This window comes from Oncorhynchus clarkii, chromosome 12 (genome assembly GCF_045791955.1).
Source record: "Oncorhynchus clarkii lewisi isolate Uvic-CL-2024 chromosome 12, UVic_Ocla_1.0, whole genome shotgun sequence".
Classification (NCBI taxonomy): domain Eukaryota; kingdom Metazoa; phylum Chordata; class Actinopteri; order Salmoniformes; family Salmonidae; genus Oncorhynchus; species Oncorhynchus clarkii.
This window is the reverse complement of record NC_092158.1, coordinates 10,219,860-10,232,538: the sequence shown is the minus strand read 5'-3', so window position 1 is coordinate 10,232,538 and position 12,679 is coordinate 10,219,860. Positions and strand designations below refer to the sequence as shown.

Sequence of the window (12,679 nt, the reverse complement as noted above, 5' to 3'; positions counted from 1 at the left end):
CCTGTGCCGTGCCATGTGTATGTGACTGTCTTCATAGTGTTTGCCCTCCTTCACAGCACCTTGTCTGATGGTCGGTCTGTCTGTCTGTATTTCTGTCTGTCTGCCTGCCATGGTGATGCATGGCCTGTATGCTCTTTCCTTCTCTCTTTCCATCAAGTTAACTTAATTTTATAAAATGTTTTACATTGATAACATATCTTTACAATAATTGTTTACATTTGTAACGTTGATAGTTTTATGTTATTAATAAATGGAAGGCAGTGCATGTCGCTGTCAATCCGAGATGGTGTCAGATCTGTCTGTCCAGGAGGGTGTGAGATCTGTCTGTCTGGGAGAGTGTCAGATCTGTCTGTCTGGGAGGATGTGAGATCTGTCTGTCCGGGAGGGTGTGAGATTTGTAATTGCTGAGCGATTAGTGCTTTTTCAGGTCTGTTCGGTTTCGGTTCGATTATTAAAAAATTATGACGATTTTCGATTTCGATTTATTTATTTTTTGCATTAAATGCATTATGAAATAATGACGTTACATTGATTTTAGACATTTTTTTATGGAAATTCCAAAGACAAAAAAAGTCAACATTCAATTGCCAAAACATTGAAAATATTCCATTGTCTCGGTCAGGTCCACGTTGAGTAGAAATCAATAGAAATCACTATGAACTAGTCAATTATTTCAGTTGTGTTTTTATTATTTACTTTCTATATTTGATGACTTTATTATTTTTCATTCCTTAAAGTCATCTTCTCATCTCTGCTCCGACAGTAGCAGCCAGCCAGACCATCTAACGTGATGTGCTCCCCATACTATACTGTCTGTAGTCATCCTATTTAGCTAACCTGCCTCGGTATGCTGCAGAGCTGTCTGACAACATACTTTTTCTAGTTCTTCAAAATAGATAAGGTATACTTTCGCGAACTGTCTCTGTCCCTCTCTCCCGTCGTTGTGTTGTGTACATTCCTCCCTCATGGAGTCTATGTGGTCCGTGTGTATCTAACGTAGCAGGTGTAAAAGTGTATCCGTCCAGAGATCTGTATTTAATGACGAGATGCTCGTGTCTCCACCCTAACAATAGGAGTTGTTGTCCCAAAGACGGGAAGGCAGGCGACAAGCTTAGGTCCAAAATAAGTCCATAGAAAAGCATTGCGTTAATTTGGACAGATTTTGGCGAGAATGAAACCTCTCGCTTCGTTCACTATCTTCCTCGCTGATTTGTCTCTGAGCCGGAGAAAACTGGCACAATGGATTATGGTCATTGTCGTTAATTACCAAGTTTCTGCGCTGAACAAGGTTGTATATTTGCTTAATGAAAACTACACCCCTTCAGCCCAGCATTCCACATAATTCTTGACTTGATTTTTCAGATTTATCTTGTGAATGATTAGGCTCACAAAAAAAAAACTAAATGGAATTCCAGTAATTGAACCATAGTCGGTCAATTCGTTGTTTAATAACCAACAACAACAAAATATTTTGGTTAATCGCTCAGCACTACAGATCTGTCTGTCCAGGAGGGTGTCAGATCTGTCTGTCCAGGAGGGTGTCAGATCTGTCTGTCCAGGAGGGTGTCAGATCTGTCTGTCCTGGAGGAGGGTGTCTGATCTGTCTGTCCAGGAGGGTGTCTGATCTGTCTGTCCAGGAGGGTGTCAGATCTGTCTGTCCAGGAGGGTGTCTGATCTGTCTGTCCTGGAGGGTGTCTGATCTGTCTGTCCAGGAGGGTGTCAGATCTGTCTGTCCAGGAGGGTGTCAGATCTGTCTGTCCAGGAGGGTGTCAGATCTGTCTGTCCTGGAGGGTGTCAGATCTGTCTGTCCAGGAGGGTGTCAGATCTGTCTGTCCAGGAGGGTGTCAGTTCCATCCCTTCTTTGGTTTGGTGTTGACCCCCAACTGGAATCCCTTCTGGCGAGTGGATGGAAGCTATAATTCATCTGCATGTGCCTCCGTCTCCATTCACCTGCACACCTGGGTATGAGCAGCACCCCGACCCCGTCCCAAGGACCAGCCCAGCCAGAGCAGCCATAGACTGGCCTGGCCCCCAAACAGGGGCCCTGAGCTGGGCATGTGACACCAGGGAGGGAGGGCAGGGAGCCAGAGGCCTCAAAGTTAACCAGGCTTGACCAGGCTTGACCAGGTTTGACCAGGCTTGATCCGGCTTGACAGGCACGGCTTGTAGACATTATATGACTCCCCTTAGCGTCTGGCAACTTTCCCAAAATTCCCCAGCTTTGCAGAAATCTCGGATGGGATATTCCTGGAATCAGGAGGGAATAATCAGGAGATATGAGAATCCTCCAGCCTGGATTTCTGGAAAACTTGGAAATTTGTGGAATCTACTAAATGTTGTAACCCTAGCTACTGTACACGGCCAGTTCCTTCACCTCTCACTCTGGTTCCTGCCAAGCCATGTTCCTTTCATTTGTTAGAGAAACATAGACAAACTTTGCCGTTATTAGTGGCAATTTAACTAAAGTCATAAAGAAAGAATCAATTAATCAGATAGAAACATAATTATTTTAATGACTGAAAAAAGGGGCACATGTATGTAATGCAACCAGGGCATCTTTTTTATGCTGTTTTTCCTAAATAACTTCTCCCTTTTAAATAATTATGCTCATAATGTACTAGATTTGTACTATAATTAATATTTGGGAAATATTCTGATATAATCTGGTTTAAATGTTTCTCCTCAATTGGCTGCTTTGATGCTACAAATATTGTCTGATATTTATCTGGAGAGGTTGCCTATAAAATTCACATTTCATCATGGCCACACACTCATAAGGAGAAGAAAGCATATAGCATCTAATGCTTGTAGAATATTGCACTAGTAATGCATATAGGTAATGCATCCGTATTGAGAAACCACCCTTTTCATATTGTGTGTACTGTATGTACTCTTTGTCCTAAGACGGCCATTCTGTTTCCATGAAAAGTCTATAATCTTTTATCTTTATTAAAGGACAGAATACAGCAGGTGGCTTGGTAAGCTATATTTATTACGTTACAAGTGCCTTTTTGTCAGGTCTCACATTTTGACAGAAGTTCAAAGTTAACTGATGTCGTATGCAACATTTTAGAAATCAGCTATATTATTTTTTTCTCAACTTTTGGTTTCTGCATAGATATGCTTAATTTTGAAGTGAGCTTAGTAGGGATGTCAGAATTGTTTGTTTCTCCATGTGAGGTCTACTTTTATAATGTACACATTATTTTTGCCCCCATTTAATCCCTAGCCCTCTCCTCAATTACTTTCTGCTTTAAAATGTTCACTTTCTTGATGGATTTTAGCCAGACTTGGCCCACCTGGTTTGAACCAATGAGAAACATATAACTTAAAAATAAAAATAACTTAGAAGGAGTTTATTTAAAAGAAACATTAGCTGTTTCAAATATTAAATTCTATTTTTTTTTATTTTTTTAAATAAATCACACATGATTGAAAGGAGTCGTCCAACTCCCGCTCTGTAAAATAATAGATATAAAGAATAGTATAAATCTTAAGATTATTTACTAAACATGCTTTATGGCATGTTAAAGTTAACATTACAATTATGACATTACATCAACAAATATTCTAATGTTATTCAAATGACCGGTAGTTTGAAACTATGAGCGTAAAGCATTAAAGAGTCGTGGATCATTACCGTAGGAATATAGGAATTGGATAGGAGTGGTTGGGGACATTTATCATCACATGCATAAAGCATGGTGAGGGTGTTCAACTGGAACTCTGGGACATTTGTTTGAATTGCATGGCCAAACATTTGATATATAATAGCAGAAAGTTATTGTGAATTCTATCTTTAACAAACTTTCATTTTGCTCAGGCACTTTATCAACTAGTACCAAAAAGGGGCGATATGATGGGAGTTTTTTTGTGTACAGGTACCCAGTGTATTTTAAATATAGCAGATACTCTGAGAATATTTTTATAAAAACAAGTTGAATTTGCAGAACGATAGTGTGCAAATGTTGTCTCAAACCTGGATTAAGCTTGTGGTTTGTATTTATTTCCTGTTTGTTTGTTTCTTCTTTGTTGGTTTATTGAGTTTGAGTTGGTATGTTGGTTTGTTTGTTTCTTCTTTGTTGGTTTGTTGAGTTTGAGTTGGTATGTTGGTTTGTTTGTTTCTTCTTTGTTGGTTTGTTGAGTTTGAGTTGGTATGTTGGTTTGTTTGTTTCTTCTTTGTTGGTTTATTGAGTTTGAGTTGGTATGTTGGTTTGTTTGTTTCTTCTTTGTTGGTTTGTTGAGTTTGAGTTGGTATGTTGGTTTGTTTGTTTCTTCTTTGTTGGTTTGTTGAGTTTGAGTTGGTATGTTGGTTTGTTTGTTTCTTCTTTGTTGGTTTATTGAGTTTGAGTTGGTATGTTGGTTTGTTTGTTTCTTCTTTGTTGGTTTGTTGAGTTTGAGTTGGTATGTTGGTTTGTTTGTTTCTTCTTTGTTGGTTTGTTGAGTTTGAGTTGGTATGTTGGTTTGTTTGTTTCTTCTTTGTTGGTTTGTTGAGTTTGAGTTGGTATGTTTGTTTGTTTCTACTTTGTTGGTTTATTGAGTTTGAGTTGGTATGTTTGTTTGTTTGTTTCTACTTTGTTGGTTTGTTGAGTTTGAGTTGGTATGTTGGTTTGTTTGTTTCTTCTTTGTTGGTTTGTTGAGTTTGAGTTGGTATGTTTGTTTGTTTCTACTTTGTTGGTTTATTGAGTTTGAGTTGGTATGTTTGTTTGTTTGTTTCTACTTTGTTGGTTTATTGAGTTTGAGTTGGTATTTTTGTTTGTTTCTTCTTTGTTGGTTTATTGAGTTTGAGTTGGTATGTTGGTTTGTTTCTTCTTTGTTGGTTTATTGAGTTTGAGTTGGTATGTTTGTTTGTTTGTTTCTACTTTGTTGGTTTATTGAGTTTGAGTTGGTATTTTTGTTTGTTTCTTCTTTGTTGGTTTATTGAGTTTGAGTTGGTATGTTTGTTTGTTTCTTCTTTGTTGTTGGTTTATTGAGTTTGAGTTGGTATGTTTGTTTGTTTCTTCTTTGTTGGTTTATTGAGTTTGAGTTGGTATGTTGGTTTGTTTGTTTCTTCTTTGTTGGTTTGTTGAGTTTGAGTTGGTATGTTGGTTTGTTTGTTTCTTCTTTGTTGGTTTGTTGAGTTTGAGTTGGTATGTTTGTTTGTTTCTACTTTGTTGGTTTATTGAGTTTGAGTTGGTATGTTTGTTTGTTTGTTTCTACTTTGTTGGTTTATTGAGTTTGAGTTGGTATGTTGGTTTGTTTCTACTTTGTTGGTTTATTGAGTTTGAGTTGGTATTTTTGTTTGTTTCTTCTTTGTTGGTTTATTGAGTTTGAGTTGGTATGTTTGTTTGTTTCTTCTTTGTTGGTTTATTGAGTTTGAGTTGGTATGTTGGTTTCTTTCTTCTTTGTTGGTTTATTGAGTTTGAGTTGGTATGTTTGTTTGTTTCTTCTTTGTTGGTTTATTGAGTTTGAGTTGGTATGTTTGTTTGTTTGTTTCTACTTTGTTGGTTTATTGAGTTTGAGTTGGTATTTTTGTTTGTTTCTTCTTTGTTGGTTTATTGAGTTTGAGTTGGTATGTTTGTTTGTTTCTTCTTTGTTGGTTTATTGAGTTTGAGTTGGTATGTTTGTTTGTTTCTTCTTTGTTGGTTTATTGAGTTTGAGTTGGTATGTTTGTTTGTTTCTTCTTTGTTGGTTTATTGAGTTTGAGTTGGTATGTTGGTTTCTTTCTTCTTTGTTGGTTTATTGAGTTTGAGTTGGTATGTTTGTTTGTTTCTTCTTTGTTGGTTTATTGAGTTTGAGTTGGTATTTTTGTTTGTTTCTTCTTTGTTGGTTTATTGAGTTTGAGTTGGTATGTTGGTTTGTTTCTTCTTTGTTGTTGGTTTATTGAGTTTGAGTTGGTATGTTTGTTTGTTTCTTCTTTGTTGGTTTATTGAGTTTGAGTTGGTATGTTGGTTTCTTTCTTCTTTGTTGGTTTATTGAGTTTGAGTTGGTATGTTGGTTTCTTTCTTCTTTGTTGGTTTATTGAGTTTGAGTTGGTATGTTGGTTTGTTTCTTCTTTGTTGTTGGTTTATTGAGTTTGAGTTGGTATGTTTGTTTGTTTCTTCTTTGTTGGTTTATTGAGTTTGAGTTGGTATGTTGGTTTCTTTCTTCTTTGTTGGTTTATTGAGTTTGAGTTGGTATGTTGGTTTCTTTCTTCTTTGTTGGTTTATTGAGTTTGAGTTGGTATCTTTGTTTGTGTCTCAGGCATGTTGACATTGAATTGCTTTGCACCCCTTGTGTTGACTCAACATTGCAATACTATTGTGACAGGCAAGTCAATTAATCAATCGATAAAACATGGTTGGGATAGACCAATCAGAGCAAATTAATAGTCTATTAGGTAAACATGGTATGTTGTCATAGCGCTGAATGTACCTTCTTCTGGAAATGTGAATGATTCCTCTCATAGCTTTGACCAACTGGCTATAGTACTGTACATCAGTTCCATTGCCCTGTAGATTCTGTCTACACTTCCCTCTGAAACGTATGCCCTTTGACCTCTGTGGTGGTCGTGATTTACATTTGCCCTTTTCTCTAGAGCATAAGGTTGGCTTTTGGAAACAACCAACCAATGTGTCACATTATATTCCGTTTCAATACAAGAGCTGGCTGCCGGCTGTTAAAAAAACACTTCTCCTAAATCAGTAAGTGTTATGAAATGAATTTGTTCATTTGGACTTTAAAAAAAGGGGGTTTTGTCTCATACAAGGGAAAATACAATGTCATGATCAGTGCTGGATGTCTCGTTTATTTATGGACTTGGACTGCAAGTGCTTGTCTGGTTGGTTCTTTAAAAAAAAAAAGAACCATGCATTTGAAACAAATAACATGTTGCACAATTGATTGTATCTCTATCTAAAAAAAATGATTTGACCAGGAGTCCCTCTTGAGATGAGCACATCTCGTTTTCAAGAGTGTCCTGGCCGACGAATAGGCAGCAGGTAAACCCTTTTATTCCAATTTCAATATTCGCACAGCCAGAGGAAATGAACCAGACGCACTAAAATTAATTTGTTCTCAAATACATTTTCCAGAACATGAACTCACAGTGTTACATTCATTCCCAAGGTGAATTCCTTCCTCCATTGAAAAGAAACCTAAAGTTAGACGAAGGTTCCCCCACAGTAGGTTTAACATAATCTTTGTTGTCAACAGGTTCTAAGTAATAATTTGACAGAGGTAACTAAAACAAAGGAATATTGATTGAATGTTTACATGCCATATTGTTTCTGTAGACATTTTGAAAGTACTTGGATTCTATCAATGCAACTAAACCGATATGCTGAGTGTAGGAATACATTTTCATCTGTTTAAAAAAAATATATATGTTTTTCATTATTTCAGAATTATTACAGTTCAAGTTGATTCCAGTTTGACATGAATTGTGAATTTTGTGATGGAGCCTTTTTTTTTTTGTTGAAAAAAATAATAATAATAATTGAGAAAATGACTACAGTGTATTTGTTGAGTTGATCGTTGTCTTTGTTTTAGTACAAAGGTCAGAGTGACTTGAGAGAAAACCTAAGCAGCTTTATGCTTTTCCTATTTTTAGAGTTTGGGCTGACGTCACACCAAGCAGCCACCTGGTGAGGTTTTTCAGCTCTGTGTACTGCTCCGTAAACGCCTCTCTGTTCTGTTACGTCCCTTCTCAGTAATTACCATGGGCAGGGATTTACCTGCACGGACTAGTCGGTTAGATAACCAATCAAATGTGTGAAAGCCTAGAGTATACATTTAACGAGCCTTATGGTCAGTAATCATTAATCTCCTAATTGATTAAGAGCCACAGTCTAAATAAAGTTCATGAGCATTAATCTATAGGCATAGTGTAGTGTACTATTTCTCTACACATCTCATCAGTATAGCGGCACTCAGGGGATAAGTAGCTTTTCAAATGGGATGCAACAAGAATGTTTCTTTACTTATTTGAAACAACTGAAGTTTGTTTTCTTGATATCAGCTACCAGCGAAGGTTTCTGGGTTTTTATTTTTATGTTCAAAAGTAGTTACAAGTTTGACACCACACGGAGATAACTCCTTTGTTGGTTAGAACCAGCATTAATGTTTTGTATTGTTCTGATTGTTGTTCATTCTGTTAACTGCCTTTTGTTTCAGTTTAGTTTTAAACTGTTTGCGTCTTAATTGGTGTGGTGTTTATTTCCCCTTGGGCCCTCACGTCCAGGATTGACAGTTCCTACTTGGCACAGATGTCGTTTTAACATCTACTTTTGATTTACATTTGGTTGAGTTGTCAACTAACGTGAATTCAATTTTTACGTTTTTTTTTTTTTTTTTTAAATCCAGTGTCATTGAAGTTATAAAGTTGGGTGAAAAAAATATGAAATTCCCTTATTTTAATGACGTTTTGCAAATCGTTTTCCACGTTGTTTCAACATCATCAACGTTTTTTTGTTATTGAAATGAAGTGAAAACAACATTATTCAACCAGTTTGTCACCATACCATTAGTTCAATACAGCACAATACAAAATGCTTTTGTGAAATAGCCACTGAAATAGCCACATTTCAGTTTAATTCATGACATTTCAGTACGGTTCATGTATACAGACAATGAAGGGGCATCTTTAATAAACAACACCTATTCATTTCAATATTAACTGGGAAGTTACCTCTAAAAAGACACTAAGTACGTTGAGAAAGAGAAAATGTAACACAAATATGGGTATTCAAAGTTTAATGTTTTAAGCAGTGTTTAAACAGTAGATCTACTGTAAATCTACATGTTTAAACAGTAGATCTACTGTAAATCTACATGTTTAAACAGGTGATCTACTGTAAATCTACATGTTTAAACAGGTGATCTACTGTAAATCTACATGTTTAAACAGTAGATCTACTGTAAATCTACATGTTTAAACAGGTGATCTACTGTAAATCTACATGTTTAAACAGTAGATCTACTGTAAATCTACATGTTTAAACAGTAGATCTACTGTAAATCTACATGTTTAAACAGGTGATCTACTGTAAATCTACACACCCGATGACCTATAATTAATAGACTTAAGAACAGGAAACCCATTGAAAAACAAGTGTGTTCTTGTGGCTCAAGGTTTCCTCTGTATCCCTCCAGTGCCAATGCAGTCCACGTTTCTAGTCATGTCCATGTCTAATTCCCTCAGTTTAACGGTAGTGGTTAAACCTATTTGTCTTACTGCATAATATCACTCTATTATGCTCCACCAATACGTTATCTCCACAGACATCAGCTTCCATTTGATCAGAGTCAAAGCATTTACTGAGCTGTGTGAGATTTGACTGTACTGGACTGTAAATATACTGTACGTGACTTACAAGGGCACTCCTCCATCCCATGACCTCGTGTTTCAACAATAACATGTCTGTGTTGTGCTCCTCCCCATCCAGAGTTTAATCGTGAAGCATTCTGTTCAGCAATGTATACCGACGTCATGTAAGTCTATGGTATACCCATGCAGTCAGTGTCTGGTGTTAGCGTTAGCATCTAGCCACCTCCCTAGTGTTCAGCGCTGTCATTGGTCCACATCCAAGAGAATCACGGCCAAGCCAATGACTGATCGGCTTCCTTGGAATGACTGATAAGGGACTCAACGTCTCTCACACAAAGCTTACCCAGTCTAAGGACAGAATCAATCACGCCTGATCCACCTGCCAATGCTCATCCCAGTGCTGGCCCTGGCGGTCATTGCTTTGTGCTGGATGGTGAGGCATTATGTGTGGCATAACAGAGAGTTGGGCTACGTCCCAAAATGGCGCCTTATTACCTACAAAACTTTTGACCAGAGCCCTATGGGAAGTGCACTATGAAGGGAATAGGGTTCCTTTTGACCCTAGGGATGGATTTTTGCCAGGACACGTCTAGCCAACACTTACCGTTACGAAGGAATCTATTGATCCCCTTGACCCTTTCTTCTCTTTCACACAAAGCTACGAATGTTAACATCCTGTCCTTATGGATACGTCTGCCTGCCACAAACAGTTTGCCTCTGCCCTGCCGTTGACCCGGCCGTCTGTACAGCTGACCATATGTCAACAGAGAGGCTGTACAGAATATGGGCGTAATGAAAATGCCACTAGCACTGTATTCTGTAAAGGATGACATTTCGAAAAGGCTTACTTTAACCTGGTACTATGTACCAACTAAACATCTGCTTAACCTGGTACTATGTACCAACTATACATCTGCTTAACCTGGTACTATGTACCAACTATACCTCTGCTTAACCTGGTACTATGTACCAACTATACATCTGCTTAACCTGGTACTATGTACCAACTATACGTCTGCTTAACCTGCAGATATGTACCAACTATACATCATACATCTGCTTAACATGGTACTATGTACCAACTATACATATATTTAACCTGCTACTATGTACCAACTATACATCTATTTAACCTGGTACTATGTACCAACTATACATATATTTAACCTGGTACTATGCACCAACTATACATCTGCTTAGCCTGGTACTATGTACCAACTATACATATATTTAACCTGGTACTATGCACCAACTATACATCTGCTTAGCCTGGTACTATGTACCAACTATACATCTGCTTACCCTGATACTATGTACCAACTATACATCTGCTTAACCTGGTACTATGTACCAACTATACATCTATTTAACCTGGTACTATGTACCAACTATACATCTGCTTAACCTGGTACTATGTACCAACTATACATCTGCTTAGCCTGGTACTATGTACCAACTATACGTCTGCTTAACCTGGTACTATGTACCAACTATACATCTGCTTAACATGGTACTATGTACCAAATACATATATATTTAACCTGGTACTATGTACCAACTATATTTCTGCCTAACTTGCAGATATGTGCTTTATGATGTGCTCTCTATCAGCGAAGAAGTCCAGTGTTATAGACATACCTGCCAGTATAAAATGTCTGCATCCTTTCAATAATGAAAGGTTGTAAGGCCTTAGCACCATTAGCAGTACACAGAGGAAAAGAAAACGTCTCTGTTTAAAAGATTGATGAGCCTTTGTTAAAGCTGCCAGCAGTTCCAGAATCTTAATCTGTCATCCTTACTAACCAAGAGAGTTTCTCAGCAATCGTGAGGAAAAGGTCAACGCTCCAAAACAAATACATCCTAGAAATAAATCTTTACACCTCTCTTCATTCATAGCCAGCGGGCAGGAGGACTACAGCTATACCATTCTTTTAAAATTAACATACTAAAGAAATTAATTAGTCAAACATAAAAAAGCTTTTGAATATAAACAAAATATATATATTAAAAAAAATAAGAGGAAATTAATAAACACTGACGATTTTGAGTTGGAATTTTATTTTTATTGTGGTAACTTCATGTAACTAAACTGAACTGCCATTAAAGAAATATGGTTTAGTAGTTGGGCCCTATAGTTTTAAGGACTGTGTTGAAATATTTGTAATAGTGGTGGTTGATTCCTTCCAGTGTGTATTCTGTAGTGCATAGCTAACTGTTGTCCTACTGAATGTATAGCCAAGGCGTGAACTCAATGTGTTTTAGAATTATATTATATAATTGTATTTGTGAAAATTATTAGAATCTAATACACTTTATTATTGGGTAGGTACACTCCCCCTGAGTATTGATTTTGACAGAGAAGCTAAACCTTTTCATTTGGCTCTATACTCCAGCATTTTGGATGTGAGATCAAATGTTTCGTATGATGCAGCAGTACAGAATGCCACCTTTTATTTGAGGGTATTTTCATACACGCGTACAGTCCATTCGGAAAGTCCTCAGACCCCCTTGACTTTTCCCACATTTTGTTACGTTACAGCCTTATTCTAAAATTGATTCAATCATTGTTTCCCTTCATCAATCTATACGCAATAGCCCATAATGACAAAAGCGAAAACAGGTCTTTTAAAAAATAAATAATAATAATTACGTATTAAACATAAAAAAAAACTGAAATGCCTTGTGTACGTAAGAATTCAGACCCTTTGCTATGAGACTCTAAATTGAGCTCAGATGCATCCTGTTTCCATTGATCATCCTTGAGATGTTTATACAACTTGATTGACATGATTTGGAAAGGCACACACCTGTCTATATAAGGTCTCACAGTTTACAATGCATGTCAGAGCAAAAACCAAGCCATGATGTCGAAGGAATTGTCTGTAGAGCTCAGAGACAGGATTGTGTCGGGGCACAGATCTGGGGAAGAGTACCAAAATATTTCTGTAGCATTGAAGATGCTACAGAAGAACACAGTGGAGAACACAGTGGCCTCCATCATCAGCTGGACGCCCGGCCAAACTGAGCAATCGCGAGAGAAGGGCCTTGGTCAGGGAGGTGACCAAGAACCCGATGGTTACTCTGACAGAGCTCCAGAGTTCCTATGTGGAGATGGGAAAACCTGCCAGAAGGACAACCATCTCTGCAGCACTCCACCAATCAGGTCTTTATGGTAGAGTGGCCAGACGGAAGCCACTCCTCAGTAAAAGGCCAATGACAGCCCACTTGGAGTTTGCCAAAAGGCACCTAAAGGACTCTCAGACCATGAGAAGCAAGATTCTCTGGTCTGATGAAACCAAGATTGAACTCTTTGGCCTGTATGCCAAGCGTTGCATCTAGAGGAAAACTGGCACCATCCCTACGGTGAAGCATGGTGGTGGCAGCATCATGTCT

General features: G+C 37.6%; 1 protein-coding gene across 1 annotated transcript in view; it reads left to right on the top strand.

Moving 5' to 3' along the window:
* LOC139422691 (potassium/sodium hyperpolarization-activated cyclic nucleotide-gated channel 1) overlaps positions 1-12,679 on the top strand; it is a 159,919-nt gene that overhangs the window by 141,532 nt on the left and 5,708 nt on the right. The window lies entirely within an intron of this gene.